The sequence below is a fragment of the Eubalaena glacialis genome, chromosome 2 (genome assembly GCF_028564815.1).
Source record: "Eubalaena glacialis isolate mEubGla1 chromosome 2, mEubGla1.1.hap2.+ XY, whole genome shotgun sequence".
Taxonomy (NCBI): Eukaryota; Metazoa; Chordata; class Mammalia; order Artiodactyla; family Balaenidae; genus Eubalaena; species Eubalaena glacialis.
Window position 1 is genome coordinate 109,004,987 of NC_083717.1, and position 6,006 is coordinate 109,010,992.

The 6,006-nt window shown below is 47.3% G+C and overlaps 1 long non-coding RNA gene across 1 annotated transcript; it reads left to right on the forward strand.

Annotated features, from left to right (window-relative positions):
• The first annotated feature begins 1,195 nt into the window (after positions 1 to 1,195).
• Positions 1,196 to 3,838, forward strand: LOC133085263 (uncharacterized). The gene is made up of 3 exons (XR_009699545.1): positions 1,196 to 1,235; positions 2,179 to 2,321; positions 3,815 to 3,838. It is a non-coding gene; the product is annotated as an uncharacterized LOC133085263 (long non-coding RNA).
• Positions 3,839 to 6,006: the final 2,168 nt, after the last annotated feature.

Consider the following 6,006-nt stretch of genomic DNA (forward strand, 5'->3'; position numbering starts at 1 on the left):
CTTGTCTCCACCTCCCATGGCGTCACTGGCAAAGCCCACTGGGTCCCCAGAAAAAAATAAGATGTAATCTAGGTGATAAGATAAGGTCTACCTTCTTTGTGCTTAGTCTAGTTTCACTTGCTTATAGAGGGCCGTGTGTAGAGGCCTTGCACCTAACATATTGGATTAGCGTTCCCAGCACAGAACCACTGTGCCAGAGGCTTAGTGGCCGAGTGCCGGGAAATGCTTTTTTCAGAGATCTCCCTACCCCCATCCTTATAGTTAAGATGACAGCTAAGCAATGGCCTTAGAGGGATACAGCCTATCATCTACTTGGGGTTTTCTGGGGTCTCCCTGGCCTGGCCTTTAGGCTCCTGCTTGCACCTGAGCTGAAACTACAGCTGGTAGGACAACTGTTCTATTGTATGCAAGCCAGGTCAGGGCCAGGCCCCTGGCTGGCTCAGACCCACCTTAGCTCCCTCGGGAGCTGAGAATACTCTGTGCCTCATCCAGACCCTGTCCATCCCTCGGCTCAGGCTGGCTACCCCACAGCTCCATGGTAGCCCCAGAAAGGCCACTGGCTCTCAGCTTAACTACCTTCTACACCCTCAATGTGAGCTCAAGAAGACTTCTGGATCTCTTCTGTACCACAAGGGGCCTAGGAAGAGAGGGGAGCACCATTGCTGGCACCTGCCCTACCTAGACCCTGTTTCAATCACTTCCAGCAACCACCCCGGGCATTACTGTGTTGGACAGGTGCTTCTCTCAGGGGACACGACTTTTCCCATGATACACCTATGGAGAGAGGATCAAACTCACAGTTCCAGGATTTCACCCAAATGATTTGTTTGTGCAAAATGCCCCCTCGGAGTTTGGGCCTGGGGTGGGAGTTAAGACATGTGAATGGCTGAGCTCTTGTCCTTCTCCTTCTCCCCCATAGCAGTAGAGGGTCTTTCTCCATTCCCCTTAACATTGGATGGGCACATCCCCTAAGTACTCTCTCTCTCCACCCAGGACTCAGAGCTCATAGCTTTTGCTCATGACATGTAAAAGGAAACTCTTGACATTTACCAACCCCTTTATTTTCCTCGCAATGCTCAGCCTTCAAGCCCTGTCTCTGGAGAGCTGACTCTGAGACTATCCGCAGAAGGAGGCTCCTTTTTTCCTCTCATCTCCAGCTTTGACAACGGGTGCCGTTGGCCAAGGAGAGGGGAGATGGACAGGAGGAGGTGTCAAAACAGTAAAAGCACACTTACGTATGTATTTTAATTCCTGTTTCATGAGACAAGATATCTACTGTAGTTGTTGCTGGGGAGTGTGATGAGGGGCTGGCCTGGCCCCCCAGCACCCAGCTCCAGCTCAAGTCACTCATGCGGCCCCTCCATGGAGCCCAGAGGGAGGGAAGGCTCCTCGGCACTGGCAGGGGAGCCCCGGGTGCTGCTTTCTCAGCTGCAGAAAGGGGGCAGGTTGGCAAAGGTGTAGCCCATACTCCTCCTGAACCCCAGCAAGCAGATCATTGCCTCATGGTCTCTCCCTGGAAAGGGGTTGTTGGTTTGTTGGGTGTTTACAGGAAATGCATTTCAGATGAGTCAATGTTGGGTGGAAAGAAAAGGGTAGATTTCACATGAGCTCCTGGCCAACAGAGCAGGATACCTGAAACTCTGGACATGGGGTCCAGATGGGGTTCTCCTGTGAAATCTGGTGGTGCAGGAGGAGGTCACCCCTGGAGTTTAGAGAAAGATGTTTTTCTGAGATAAGCTAACCCACAGAAATAAAAATCATTAAAGGGCCTTATTCATGCTTAAAACAGTTTAGTTGAGGTTTCTGTTTTGAAAATGTGTAAAAGAATTAATTTTTAAAAAATTATGAACTAGAGTATAAAAGTTGTAAACACAATAAATTTTAAATGCTCACACACATTTCCAATGTGTAGAAGGTTTATGAAAAAAGGAATCAGAGAGAAAAAGACCAATAGGGCAGAGTGGGGGCTAGGGAGAGCCCCCAGAGTTGGAGAAAGCCAGGTCAGGGGAGGCCTGAAGGGAGATTGGTCCAAGTACGTCAGTAGTTCTTGAGACATGCTCCTATTTCTTAACTTACCTGAAGCTCATGTACCTGCCACCACTGCCTCCAGACAAAATTAATTAGCTGGATAATATTTGTTTATAATGTTATTGTTGGTTCTTTGCCTTGAAATTCCAGAGGCTCCATTCTGGGTCGGATACCTGCCCTAGCACTCCAGGGCCTGCAGTGTAACATCCTGGGTTCGAAGTCACGGATGTGCTCCGTTGGCTGAGAGATATGGATAGGAAAGCAGATTGTACACTGGACAGAGGCTTCTTCAGGTGGGAATCAGGCCTGTTTTACTCACCTGGCCCTCTGTCTGGGACATGGTAGACACTCAGTAAATATCTGTTGGATGAATGAATGGACTAGCTGAGTGGCATCCTGCCCCCTGCTTAGAGAGAGGCTCATCTTTTCCAGTAGCCCTGAAATGAGGACAGGGGCCGGTGCTCCTCTCCGGCTTGTTCCTGAGCAGTCGTGGACAGGAAATTGTCCTTCCTGGCTGCCAGTTGAGTGAATAACCACTTCCTTGTGAAGTAAGAACACAGACCTACCTGTCCCTTGGTGCTGATGTGGTAATTAGTGCTGAACTCTGAAGTGTGTGTCATCCTTGCCTCGCTCAATACATTTTGCTACCTGTCCCACCACCTGCTTCAGGGCTTTTCCTGGATTGAGAATCAGCTGGGCATCAGCTCTGTCTCCTCCTCCACCCTGTCAGGTACCTCCTCTCATCTATGACATTGTCATCGAGTGCTATTCTGGGGAAAGGTAAAGGGAGGGGAGGGACTGACCCCTTCCTTCCTGGAGTTAAAATAGATGGGGAAGGGCTGGGACCCAAATGAAAAACCTAGAACTAGATTCACTCCTTCAGGCAAGGCTTGATCCAGGGACTCCCTCATCCTCCCTCTTGCCTACACTTCTGCTGCAGAGGGACCATATTGCAGGTGATGGTTAAGAGCACTGCCTCTGGTCTAGATTCCCGGGCTGACCTGGGAGCAGTTCCTCAACTAATTCCTGCCCCAGTTTTCTCATTTGTAAAGTGAGGATAATAATAATAATACCTGCCTCATAGGGTTTGGGGAATCAATAAACATGATATATATATGTCACACTTTGAACAGTGTGACACACACATTAGATCCATGTTCTATGGAGCCTGAAGTTTATACAAGTTGATACAAAATTAGATAAAGTAATATCACACAAAATACAAATTGTAAAAGGTTGACAAATGCAAAACATCACAAAAATTTGGAAACTAACATAATATTTTTATTCATTAATCTCTATACCTTTTCCTTCATTGTTTGGTTTTATACTCCCTGACTGCCTCTTTATTCAACACCAATTTTGTAAAATCATTTTCTTTAGATCAAATAGAAAGAAATCTTCCCCCAGCCTGGTTGAACGAAATTTAGTTTTTTAAATTATTGATAGTTCGTAATAGTTAATTATTTGTAGTTTCCCTCTGCTTCACAGCTCTTCATTGACAATGCCATGTAAAACTTTAGGATTGTTAGCAAATTTGAGAAAAGCTCTGATTTAGTTACTATGGCTATGTAACAGACCACCCCAAACTTAATGGCATAACACGGTAACCCCTTTATTAGGCTCGTAGTTTCCATGGGTCAAAAATTCAGAAAGGGCACAGGGTGGGGGTGACTCAGTAGCTGGGCTGGAATCACCTGAAGGCTTATGCATCCCCATGCCCTGGGCTGGGAGGACCTGGGGATGAGGACTCCTGACCTCTCCACATGGCCTGGCTTCCTCACAGCACGGAACCTCAGGGACTCGGACATCTGTCATGGTGGCTCTCAGCGGGAGTTTTCCAGCCGTCAAGGAGAAGCTACATCGCCTTTTGTTACTTAACCTCAGAGTCAAGCAGCGTCAAGTTCCTCACATCCTATGAGTTAGCGCCTCCAGCCCAAAAGGTCCAAGAGAAGGAGAATCTGCGTCCACCTCTTGATGAGGGAGGGGTAAGAGCATGAGGACAGGAGACACTGTTGCAACCATCTTTAGAAAAATAAAATCTGCTACAAGCTCTAACAAGTTTCTCTCCTCTCTGGGCTATCTAGATGTGCTAGCTGCTTGTAGTACAGGAATATGATAACTTCTATTTCTTGAAATTCCCATCAAATAAAGGGAAAAAAGCATTTAAGACATGATTGAAAACATCTCTTTCAGGAGACAACTTCTGTTTTGATCATATTTCAACAAGATTGTATTTTCCACTTAGGATTTCATGTGTCTGTTTGGACGAATTTTCCACAGACTAGTTTTGGTCTGTAGGTTTCAGACCTTGTTTATCTTCCTCTACCTTATTCTACTTGTACTGCAGCACAGCCTCTGCCTACACCTCTGTGTCACAATGTCAGATGAGTTGGCACAGTGGGTGGTAGGAGTATTTTGGAAACTATTTCTAAACCAGAATGGCTGGCAGTAACTTCACTATACATGAAACCAACTGCATACCACATCACTATGTCCCACTGAACTGAAATTAACGTACGAGTCTCTAACCCAACTTCTCCTTGGATCCTAAAAGTACCACAGTTGCATCAATGCTAACAAATGAGATAAAAGAATGGGAAGACAGTGGTCTTCACTGTTTGTAGTTAAAGTAGCTTACTTTTGCAGATTTTACTAACACATACGAATTAAGAATCTCTGAATCAGGATTTCATGGGCTTCTTCAGGTGCAGCGTTTACCACACCATCACTGCACAGATGGGGAAACTGAGCACCAAGCTCTCCTCCCAGTCCAGCCAGCTGAGCCCAGGGACCCCCGTCCTCTGCGGTGTGGAGCTGCCTGGCTCTCCCATACTTGTGTGGAGGGCTGGCACTGGGGGTTACCTCTTGGAGGGTGATGCCGCAGCTCTGCCTCTGTAGTTCCCCGAAGCGGTCCCAGATGAGGCCCGCATTAAGTTCAGGGAGATGTGAATTCACTCCCCAGGGGGATGTATTTCCTCAGGACTCCTGTGGTCCCAGGATTGCTCTGGGATTGGCCCAGCCCATGGCGGCCACCAATGACCAGGGCATTCCTGGTGGGTGGGCTCCAGGCTGGGCTGAGCCCACTCTGGGGTGGAGGTAGAGCTTTCAGTCTAGAGAGCGTAATCCTGGGCTCTGCTACTCACCAGCCAGTGACTTTGTGCATTGCTTCATCTGTGACCCACTTTGGAATAAGTTGTTCTTTGCAGTGTTCTACATTTTTAAAAGTATTGCTATTTCTCATTCAAATGAGTTTTCATAGACCATTATTAATGTTCTTTTCTGGCTGATTCTGTAATAATACATTTTAGATCAATTTGTAATAGGTTAACATTAATTCAGTTTCACTTGCCTCAAAAAACAAATCATTATTGTTCAATTATATAACGAATTGACAGTAAAATGACTGAGTTCATGGCATTTCAGGAGAACGTTTCATGTTGTGCATACTGAATAGTTTAAACAGGTGACTTCACAAAGCTTTTTCCTGTAATATTCATAATCTAAGAGTTTCCTGATTGGTCTCTTACCTTTACTACAAAGTTTGTCACTCTATTTTAACAGAAATCCTCTAAATTCCTAGGACCAGCCACACGGAAGGAGTGAGAGGCCTAGAGCCAGAGTCCAGAGCCCCCTGCAGCTAGGTCTCTGGAGTCTGCTCAGAGCCCACCCCTGGGGCCACCCTATTATTCCTCCCAGGCTCCTGGCTGCTCATCTGCTCTCAGGTGCTCAGCCCTCCTCCCCCAGAGGCTGGCCTGGCTCAGGCTGGGGCTGGGCTGCAGGGGTTTCCTAGCTCTGACCCCACCCTGCCCTCTGCCCTCAGCCTCAGGGGAACCAGCTTCCTGCCGCTGCTCCCCGGACTTGACTTCCCCCTCTCTTGTATCCTGACATCCCAGGTCTGGAAGAGATGCTCCACCTGCAGGTCCTGGAGCCTTGCCAGAAGTTTCTGGAAAAGCTAGTTGATTCAGCCTCCAGCAG